Consider the following 11,986-nt stretch of genomic DNA (forward strand, 5'->3'; position numbering starts at 1 on the left):
TTCTTTCCCTCTCATGCTTGCATTAGAACTGCTACTGCTTTCTGTAGGATCCTACTCTGATGCATAGCCTGTTGTTGTTACCTGCTTTCATACCTTACCTGCTTGTCCTAAACTGCTTAGTATAGGTTTGTTAGTGACCCATCAGTGACCCCACCTTGTCCCAGTTGCCTCGCTTTATGTTCGATGACTCAATCAACATGATCGACGTCCAGGCCCCAGCACCACACATCACCCCCCTAGTTGTACGACTCTGCAGAGTTACCATCGAGTGCCGAGGGTGGAACCTCTTACCTCACTCCTGATGAGATCTCTGTAGTGTAGCTATAAGGTCAAGGTCATCGAGGGTGATTTCCTCCTTAACCACTTCCGTTACGGCTCCATCGTGCAACCCCTCAAGTGTGAACCTCGAGGGTGGATGCTCTTACGTTCACCTTGATGATTACATCGAGTGGAATTCACCAGGGGTGATTCCTCGGGTTTTCCCCTTGATGTTTGGACACATAGTTACTATGGTTACTATGACTTTACACTGAACCATGTTACTAAAGACTGGTCGGCCCTGAGGGGTACCGGCGTGAGCTTAATTGCGAGTGATGTGGAGACGGGTTGACGTGGAGGGTGCCCGCGAGATAATTACGAGGCGTGGCCGGGCATTCCTAGCCCTTGCCGCAAGTCCTCGAGACGGGGCAACGGGGTCACATCTTTCGTGAGTCTCTGCTTGTTACCGTGCGTTCCTAATCCACTACGATTTGGATATTTGATCCGAGGGGGCCTCTGGCCTGATAGCACTAACCATCACGTGGGCATAGTATGGGCGTTCTGCGTCGTATGCATTAGCCGAAGCTTAATAGACATCAGTGACTGAGCGGCACGCACCGGGTTGGACTGCGTAAGCACCTGCCTTTTTGAAGGAGGTAGCTAGGTCTGCTCACCGGCCGCGTACGCAACGTGCAGGAGTTCCCGGGGAGATTACCCATGACCCCTGGGGGCATAGGTTTAGTCTGGCGTGCTTGACCTCTCTATTAAGCCTAGGTCGAGTTGCGGCGTATTGTTTGGCCGAGGCCGGGCATGACCCAGGAAAGTGTGTCCGGCCGGAGTTAATCGAGCGTGGTGGGTAAGTTGGTGCACCCCTGTAGGAAAAAAAAACATCTACCGATAGCATGTCCTATGGTAACGGACACTTGGAGTTGTATCCCGATCGATACAACTAGAACTGGATACTTGAGATGAGACATGGAGATGAGACTTGGATATGAGATGATAACTGGATAGTATGGCTCTGGGATTGCTTTCTCGCAGGGAGTCGAGAAAGGATCTCTGGCCGAGGTTGATAACACTACTACTTTACATTATGTTGATCTGTACTCTTCTAGATGCTTGAAGATGCTTGAAGATGCTAGTCTTCGATAGGCTAGGCTTTCCCCTTCCCTTCTGGCATTCTGCAGTTTAGTCCACAGATACAACCCATTCCTTTGATACAGATGCATACTTAGTTTAGATCTGATGTAAGTCTTGCGAGTACTTTGGATGAGTACTCACGGTTGCTTTGCTACTTCTTTTTCTCCCGTACCCGATTATTGCGACCAGATGACGGATCCCAGGAGCCAGACGACGCCATTGATGACTACTACTACCTGGAGGATGCCTACTACTACGTGAAGACCGCAGATGACTAGGAGTAGTTAGGAGGCTCCCAGGTAGGAGGCCTTGCCTTTTCGACCATTGTTGCTTTTGTGCTAGCCTTCTTAAGGCAATCTTGTCTAACTTATGTGTGTACTCAGATATTGTTGCTTCCGCTGACTCTTGTGTTTTTGATCTTATGTATTCGAGCCCTCGAGGCCCCTGGCTTGTAATATAAAGCTTGTATTATTTTATTTTGTACCTAGAGTTGTGTTGTGATATCTTCCCGTGAGTCCTTGATCTTGATCGTACACACTTGCGTGTATGATTAGTGTACGGTCAAATCGGGGGCATCACACAGCCCTTCCTCATGATCATCGTCTCTCCAATATTCTTCCTCGTCGTTTCTTGGTGGCCCTCTGTTTCCTCTACCTCGGCCTCCTCGACGTCCTACGCGTCGTCCCCTTTCCCCTCCAGGGCCACCGCACCGTCTCATAGACTATGAGGCGCGAAGATCTTTAAAGACTAGTGAGGACTTGGGGTGAATCCCGTCGCCGTGTTCCTTAGACGTGTGGCATAGATGACCACAAACCGCACACCAATCCGGCAATCGCTCATACTTGACTCTGTATATCTGCCTCTTAGAATCCCTCACAAGTGACACCACATTCTTCAGGGGCTTGTAGACGTTGATCTTCACCCAAACACGATAAAAATTGCAAGTGAAATCATGCGAGGAAGTCTCAGCGAACAGCACTTCTCCCACCTTAGATGCCAGCGTCGGCACCAGATGTGCATACAGGCTAGGAACATCGTGTATCTGAATCCATATGTCCAAGTGTCAAGCTTGACTTGAGTTGGTTGAGTCACCCCAACATACGAGGTAATGATCACAGTGTGTCCTTGAAGGTTCCACGGGCCCTCCTGCATGACTCTTTCCCAATGGCCAAGCATCAGAATTGCAATGTGTAGAGATTCGCCTCCAGAGGTTTGAAGTTCACCACTTGGGCCAGATCCCAGGCTGCTCGCATGTTTCTGAAAAACCAACCTTGGCTATAGGGTTTATCAATATGAACCCTAGATACCGCCATCCATCTAGTTGCGTCTTGGGGGATAGACCCCTCATCAACTACCACATCATCCATATCATCTTCACACAGGCCTAGCTCCGCCATCATCTTCTCTACCTCCGACGCAGATGATGAGGCATCGGTCGCCGTCGATCCAGATCCCATCTTCTCTGCCATAAGCCAAACCCTAGCCCGTTGCTGCACAAACGTCAGGCTACTCGAAAACTTTTTCTGCCATACACCGAGCCGCCGTCCAAGAGAGGGGCAGCAGGGGTCAAGAGTCCCAGCCGCTTCTCGATGATCGGTCGACGAGAGGGAATAAGTTCAATCTCAACGGGAGCGACAGAGTCGCCGCCGAGAGCACAAAACCCTAACGCGAGGGAAACCACAGTAGATCGCTTGATATAGAAAAAAAATGTGGTGGGCTAGCCCATTTAGAGTTCACCGGCACTATGTCGATGGGAGGGACTAGATGTAAGTAGGTTGCAGCCCAATATCTTGAATTTTACGGGGCATGGATTCTGTAGTATCCATTTTCACCGATTTTCTATTCGTTTTCCATGGTTTTTAGTGTTTTCGTGTTTTTCCTTTTTCTTCTTTTCATTTTACCTTCATATATCCCTATTTTCCATAAATTATTTTTCTACATTTTGTGAACAGTTTTCAAAATTCTAGAATTTTTTCAAAAATTCACAAACAGTTTTATATTCGTGATGATTTTTAAAATTAATGAACCGTTTAAAATTTGAATTTTTTTAAACCTGTGAAATGTTTTCCAAGCCGTGTTTTTCCAGATTTATAACCATTCTTCTAATCCGTAAACTATTTACAAAATAATTAATAGCTTCTAAAATTCATGACCTATTTTTGAATAAATGAGCACTTTTCAAATTTGTCACCTTTTTAAAATTCACAAAGTTTTTATATAATTTTGTTAAAAACTTGAAATTCATGAACCTTTTCAATTTTTCGTTTTTTCTAATTTATGATAGTTTTTTCAATTTTATGGCCTATCCAAGGATTTCGTTTTTTCACAATTTTTTTGAGCTTATGAATTTTTTTATTGTTTTAAAATATGTTTAGTTTCATATTTGTTCTATAAGTTAACAGAATGTGTCTAATAGTCAAACGTCAATAGGTCAACTTTTTACTTATGTTTCGCATTTTTTAGGGAGTTTCCATTTTTATTGACGTCAATTGGGGAAACTTATTTGGTGCATAGCTCGATAGTTAGCTCTTTTCCGCTGCGCTACATACAAAATTGGGCCAGCCCGTTAGTTCTTACAGATTTTGGGGTTTTCGTATTTTTCATTTCAGTTTATTTTTCATACATATTGCACATGTTTTTACGTTGGAAGTATTTTTTTATATACACATTACCATATATAAATACATGATTAACATTTGGTGAAACATATAATTTTTTAAGTCCAATTTTGTTATACATAAAAAATAATAATTATATACACGTTTAACATCTTACAAATACATTATTGTTTTTTTTCAAAACATATATTTTTATGTCAATATTTCCATACAAATTGTACTTGTTTAATATTTTCGAAATACATGATTAACATTGTCAAAAACTACATTTTTCATGTATGTTTTTCGTTGACATTGTATATTTGCATCAGAAAAAAATTATACTCTTTTAACATTTGAATAACATGATTAGAATTTTTTATAGCATTTTCAAATACATTAGAAACATTTTTATACACATTATAGCATTTTCTTCATACACATTATAGCATTTTCGAATACATTAGAAACATTTTTATATTGTGTGATTAACATTTTTCATATTTTGTACATAAATTAATTTTTATAATTGATAGAGTTAAATGCACCGGAGATCCTAAAAGTTTCGTCGTTGTGCCACTTTAGTCCTATTTCTTTGAAAATGCATCTTTAGGTCCCAATTCTTTCATAAGTGGTTCACCCGAGGTCCTTTTCTTCACTAGCGCTCGCTGACCTGCCCTTGTGGCGCTTTGACCCACGCCACATCGACACAGGGGCTGCGGAGGCTGCTCTTTTTTACTAAAAACCCCCTAGAAACACTCTTCTTCACATTCCCTGGTCCCTTGCTCTATTTCTTCCCCAAATCCCTCTCTGTCTCTCCCGTGCCCTAACCCTAGCCATGGCCGGCACTTCAAGCTCCTCGGCGGGGAAGTAGTTGAAGAAGAGGAGCATGGTAGCGTCGTCGTCAGCGTCGTTGTCGCTTCCGGTACAAGCTCCAATTTCGTCTGGTATGTTGTCGCTCGTGGTTTGTCCTTGCTACCATGTCCGTGACACCATTGTGCTCCGTTCGAAATCTATTGCCAACCCTGGACGGGTGTTCCACAAGTGCCCCAACCATCGTGTAAGAACCAAGAGTTTGATGTTTTGAAGCCTTTATCTTTGATTCTATCCCATTTCTCTTTTTCTGAATGTGTCAAATTCGTCCAGGTTGGAACAAATCCATGCCAGCACTACTACTGGGAAGATGGCCCAGATAACTATTTTGATTTTCTGGTTAAGAAAGGCCACATATCTATTGCAAGAACAGGAAGATCTGGAGGTATCTCTGGTCATTCATTGGGCGACATAGAAAGTGAAGAGGCAGAGGAGGAAGAAGACAGAGGTGTTGAAGTCCAGAAGATTTGCAATGGTGTGATGATTGATGTTGTGAAGAAGCTAGATGATCTGATCTGCTTAGTTAGGATGTTCTTGTTTTGTATTGTCACTTTGTTGGTTGTGATGGTTTATGTAGTGGCTCTGAAATGAATGAAGTACATGTAAGCGCTATTAGGATGAACTATTTGAATGAAGTGTTTAATCTGAACTGAAGAGCAAGATTGAGAATTTGGAAGCATTTTGATCTAAATGAAGTGTTTGATTTGAATGAAAGTTAGCTTATTTTTACTCTTTTTTGTCTCGCGGGCGGTCGCGGAGATCGTCCACATTGATGAATAGCTTCATTTTGGTCAACATGGACGGTCGCAGCGATCGTTCCCAATGATGGTTAGCTTATTTTGGTTTCATGGACGATCGCGGCGATCATCCGCATTCTTGAATAGCTTATTTTTGGTCAATGCGGACGGTCGCGGCGATCGTCCACAATGATGGTTAGCTCATTTTTGGTCTTCCGGACAGTCGAGGCGATCATCCGCATTGCTGATTAGCTTTTGAAACATTCACAAGAATGCATTGACATGTAGAACAACAAAGCTCACACCATGCTTTGTTGGACTAAGCACTGGTGGAAGCTCTGTAGATCCAGTTATGCACACATCATCAAAGCCTATGTTACTAGTTAATTCTTTGTGATCAAAATATAGCTGAAAATGCTGAAACTTAGGAACAACAGTAGACATGCTAAGTGTGTCTGTATCCCTGTCAACAATCCGCAGTCCTGTATTCAAATTCATACCAGGGAGCAGTCAATAAACATTACACTGGGCCATATCATATCCTAGCTGCACCAGAAAGTCATTGATCCAAAGTGGAGACCATGTCTCAACTTCACATCCATCAAAATACTCATTTTTTCCATCAATATAAGACTTGTTTGACCCAAATCCACAAAACAGCCCACCATAATTGATTTCAATAGAAAACACTTCTTCATTTGGTCCTATCATTACAATGGAAACAATTTGTCAAATTTCAATTGATGTATTGCAGCGAAAAAATTACAAAAGAAGTGGTATTTTGGAATTTAGAACTGAAACCCTAACCCTAACCTCAAATCAGAGCATGCGGTTTAGGAATCCTAAATGTGACAGTGCAAATCGAAGTAATCTATGACTATGGCACAGTCCTTGCCGATTAGAAGCACTATAGGAGCAGAGGAGCGACAAGATTAGGGTTCTTACCGTAAGAGGGAGGAGGATCGCCCACTGGCCGTCGCAGAGGGGGCATCTTGATAGGCACCCTCTCAGATTGCCCTCCAGATCACCTCCGCTCGTCGCCGATGGCGGAAATCGCCATTGCATGCAGAAAATCATCGCCGGTGCCGCCGCCGATCAGCTCTAGTGTCGCCAGATTAGCCCCGAAAGGGGAGATGGGATGCCACTGAGAGGGGAATAGATCAGGAGGGGCTTATTGCAAAATTTCTCGCCTGGCGAATGGGCCCTGTATCGACGTGGCATGGGTCAAAGCACCACGAGGGCAGGTCAGCGAGCGCTAGTGAAGAAAAGGACCTCGGATGAACCACTTATGAAAGAACTGGGACCTAAAGGTGTATTTTCAAAGAAATAGGACTAAAGTGAGAAAACGACGAAACTTTTAGGACCTCCAGTGCATTTAACTCTAATTGATATATTAAGAATATTGCGCACAAATAAAAAAAAAGGGGAAGCCTTGTGGTCCACTAGGACAGCTAATTGCTTACTGACAGCCCAATATCCTTCTATCTAGTGTGAAGCCAAACATAGGCGCGGCCTAGGAGGTACGATTTGGGCGGGCACCCCAGATGCGCTCAGCGAGACGAGGGAGCCACTAGTTAACGAGCGCTCTTTCGGGAGCCTCGCAACTATCAGCGTCACTTGACGCACTCTCGGTCATTCGCCACGTGTCCCGCTCTGGGCGCTCTCTCCGGATTTTGTTTATTTATTTTTCCGCACGCGTTTTCGGCTATTTAAACAGGGTTTTCAGGTTTTTTCGACGTTTTGGTTTTTTCACCGGTCTTTTTTAGCTTTTTGACCATTTTTTTTGGGAAAAACCTTTTTGTGCGTGAAAAAATGCGTTTTCTATTTTTTTTCGTGAGAGTCGCGGTCATGCGTCTTGGAAACAAAAAAACACGTTTTCTTTTTTTTTCCTTTCGCGAGAGTCACGGTTTTACTTCTGCGAGAGGCACGGTTGTGCTTTCGTGAGAGAAATGGCAGTGCCTCTCGGAAACGAAAAAAACCGTGTTTTTTGTTTTTTTATTTCACGAGAGTCACGGTTTTGCTTCCGCGAGAGGCATGATTGTGTTTTCGTGAGAGTCACGACCGTGCCTCTCGAAAACGAAAAAAAACATGTTTTCTATTTTTTTTCCTTTCGCGAGAGTCACAGTTTTGCTTTCGCGAGAGGCACGGGTGTACTTTCGCGAGAGTCACGGCCGTGCATTCTCGAAAACGAAAAAAATGTGTTTTCTCCTTTTTTTTCCTTCCGCCAGAGTCACGGTTTTTCTTCCGTGAGAGGCACGATTGTGATTTCGTGAGAGGCACGGGCGTGCCTCTTTCAGAAAGGGGAAAAACCAGTGCTCCCGGTTCGGTATTTTCGTCCAGTTGTTTTCGGCCGGGTTTTTTGTAAAAAAAGTTCGTCAAAACCTATCAACATGGGATCTAGTTTTGAAGATGTCGATGCGAGGAATCCAACGGTGAAAGCGGTTTGAGATTTGGACGCACGATTTGAGAGATAAAACATTTTGAATAAATGAATCTACGAAAAAAGGAAAAACTCCCAGGTTGCGACAAGTGGCGCGCTACATATGCGCCACTTGTCGCAACCTGGAAAGTTGTAGTGATCTTTGCAATGAGTACTCCTCAACTAGTGATTTCAGCGAGACGAGGGGGATGCGCTCGCTTTGGGGCGCCCCAGATGGGCCGGCCCAGCCATGGGAGCCGCAGCCTATTTGTTTTTTGTTTTTATTTTATTTTATTTTTGTACCTTTCTTTATACTTTCAAATAATATTATATATATATATGTATATATATATATATAGGAAAAATGCATCCTACTATCGGGCGTAGCTACACCCATTTCTTATATACTACTATGTGGTAGTATATACTTTATTTTATTATTTTTATTATGTTCATATATTATATCCAAGATACTTCAAAGTGAGTTATATAAAAAATTGCAAGTGAGCTCATAGTTTTATTGTATTTGTGAAATATGTACATATTTGTACGCGAAATGAAGTATGCACAAAATATGATATATATACTACCAGAAAGGTAGTATATATACTACCTAAATATTTTTATATACTACATACTATGTGTAGATACTCTCTGATATGATAGATACTACCTAGAACGTATGAAACAAAAATGGGAGTAACTACACCCGGTAATAGGGAAAAATATTAAACAAGAATTTGAAAACTGTTAAACAAGTATTTGAAAATGTTGAATAAGTATTAAAAATGATGCACAAGTATTTGAAAAAAGTTGAATAGGTATTAAAAAATATTGAATAAGTATTTGAAAATGTTGAACAAGAATTCAAAAAATGTTGAAAACGTATTTGAAAAATGTTGAATAATAGTTGAGAATATTGCCTTACTTAGTAAATGGGTATTTAGACTACTTACTAAGGATGATGTATGGCAAAACCTGTTGCGCAATAAGTATCTTGGCCAAAAAGTTGTGTCCCACGCCTATTACAAACCTGTTGACTCACAATTTTGGGATGGACTAGTGGCTTGTTAAGACCAGTCTTCGAGAACAATATCCTGCTTTGTACCACATTGTTCGTGATAAGAATGGTAGTATTGTGTAGGCGCTCAGTTAATCCCCACCAGATATTTCTTTCAGGTCAGATTTGATTAGCCTCTGTCTTATTTCATGGCAGAATCTTCTATCTCGATTGGAGTCGATTAACCTGACACATATAGGCGAGATGAGTTTCATTGGGATTTCACTATATCTGGGTAACAATCGACTCTATGTATCGCATGCATTCGGAGGTTCCAGTGGATAATAATAAGAAAATATAAAAGTCAAGGATTCCACTAAAAAGTTAAAATCTTCAAGTGATATCTTCAGAGGGGAGTTATGCTAATCAAAGACAACCTCCCGCATTTACAATTGGCGAAAGCAATAAGTGTGGCTTTGTACTGACTATGAGACCACCAAACTTTTTTTTTCATAGCAAGTTTGCGCGTTCTGCATGGCCATTCATGTAGCATATAATTTGTATCCATCCACGTACAAGTGTTGTCAATATTTTTGGTTATTGGTTAGGCGGTATTTCAGATAAGTTCAAAACGCTAATAAAAATGGGAGTGTATGTCTTGTTATCCTCAATTTGACTATGTAGAGATGATTTGATTTTATGAATACATTTTTGTCCTTTGCTGGTTATTCTTCGCTGTACGCACTCGCTTCATACATGGTCTACACTACATCAAACAAAGTGTCAACTAGTCCTGGCCATCTCTGACCCGGCCCTGTCGGCGCACCCAGGCCCGGCCCTAAAATCCAGGGCCTAGGCCTGATGGGCTTGCCCGTGGGCCGGACTTGGGCCTGAGTTTTGAGCCCACCAGCAAGGCCTGGACGGGCTTGGGCTTGGCATATTGGCATTTTAAAAAAGAGGCCCGGCCCACAGCCCTAAGCCCTAAGGGCTTTTCAGGGCTTTTTACCATATGGGTCGGGCTTGGGCTTGAAAAGTAGACCCGATGATAGGGCCTGGGCCTTAGATTTCTGCCATGGACTTTTTTAGGCCTGGCCGAAGCCCGGTCCATGGCCAGGTATAGTGTCAACCGCTGCTCAATGCGGCGTGTATGCAGTTTTTTTTGGTTAGCGTGTATGCAGTTGAAGAGACATGTTGCTCATATAATTTGTATGCATTTATTGCTACATTTTAAGTCAATAAAAGCACCATTTATAAAAAAAACACATCAACTTCAATAACAGAAAGGCAGCAAAGAGCCAAAGAGGACCGTCGTTGTTCGATGTTCATGATGATTGTGGCTGAAATGGTGTTGGCGATCAATGAACCGTGTGACATGGAGAAAGAAAGAACACATTTCAAACCGCAGGGAGCATAGTGTCGGTCATATTACCATTCTAAACCTTGTATTTCTACCATCACAAAATCTGGTGTGTTTAATTTTCTGAAATAAGAAAAAACACAAAGACCCGCTCCACCGTGAACGACCTGGTGCCACGGGGACCGGAGAACGTACTCCACATCCACAAACTGCACTGTAACCTCGAGCACCGGGCAAAGGACACCACACATCACATCGGAAATGCTTTCATGGCTTATGATTCGTGATACGCCAACATGGACATGTACGTCGCCCACTGGGTGTCTCTTCCCCAGGACATGCGCTCCGTTTTCTCTTCTTTCCGGCCACTCGCTCTCGCCCTCTTCCGAAACCTGGAGCACGGGCCGGCGGAGTCTGCCGTTCGATCCCCTGTACATACCAGCGCACGCACGCTACGTACAGGAGATCCACTTTTACAGTGGCCATCGTCACACGCGCACCGCCAATTATTCGCCGACCAAGCCATGCCATGGACACGGGTGCTTGTCAGGTTCCATCGACTACGCGAGTGCATGCCAGGATTCCGTCGCTCCAATCGTCACAAGCTTTCGCCCGGCCCTACGATCGCGCGGCGGCGAGCAGATCTATCATCCTCCACTCACCACCGCCCACCGCCGTATCGGCGCAAAGTCGGCGTGCAAGAAGAAAAAGTGGCACGCCGATATCCTCCACTTTGCTCCGTCGTGCGTTCGTGCGCATCCTAGTAAGTTCTGTACCTCGATCCTTGTATATTCCACATCAGTAATACATGCGGCTCATTCACGTCCGAATAATCTGAGGCCGGATAGCGAATTTCATATCTTCTGTCGGCTCCGGTTGGTGGCGGCGGTGGACGTGTGGGTGGCGGCGGCGACCTGGCTAAGGTGGTGGCAGGGCGGCCGGCGGTCAGGCTGCTCCTTCCGGGGTGGAGGGGCGTCGGGCGTCCATGGCCGGGGGGGGGGGGGGGGGGGGGGGGGGGGGGGGGGGAGGCGGGCTGCGTCTTTGGCGGCGTGTCGTAGCTGTTGCAAGGTGGCTCGGGGCTGCTCCTCGGGGTCTCGGCATGGATGTGGCTGCCACGGCGTGGTGGTAGCTCATGGTGGTGGTCTGGATCATTTCACGGTCGCGGCTGGTCCCCTCCGGCGTCGGCCGTCAGTGAGCGGCCTGTCTCGACCTTCGATTCCTCCCCTCGTCGTCCGGGCTCTACCCTCGTCATAGGGCGGGACTGCTCCCAGTTGCGGTCCATTGCTCATCTCGCGCCCGGCAGCAGGACTGTGTCCGTCTCGTGCCCGGCAGCAGGACCGAGCCCGTCTCGCGCCCGGCAGCAGGACCGAGCTCGTCTCGCACCCGGTGCAAATGAAGGCCATTTTTGGCCGGCCCTTTGGGTCTCGGCGTGGGGGCCGCCCAGGGGTGTGAAAAGAAGTGGCCTTTCCACTCATCTCTTTGGTTGGGGTAGCGACGGGTCTCGGGTGAGGTGGTGTCAAGGTCTTGGATGTCGGGGCGGCGGCCCTGGTGGTGGTAGTGCGGTGCTCATGGACAGAGGTCGTGGCTTGGTGCTGCCCGGTGACC

The sequence above is a fragment of the Triticum aestivum genome, chromosome 7A (assembly GCF_018294505.1).
Source record: "Triticum aestivum cultivar Chinese Spring chromosome 7A, IWGSC CS RefSeq v2.1, whole genome shotgun sequence".
Lineage (NCBI taxonomy): Eukaryota > Viridiplantae > Streptophyta > Magnoliopsida > Poales > Poaceae > Triticum > Triticum aestivum.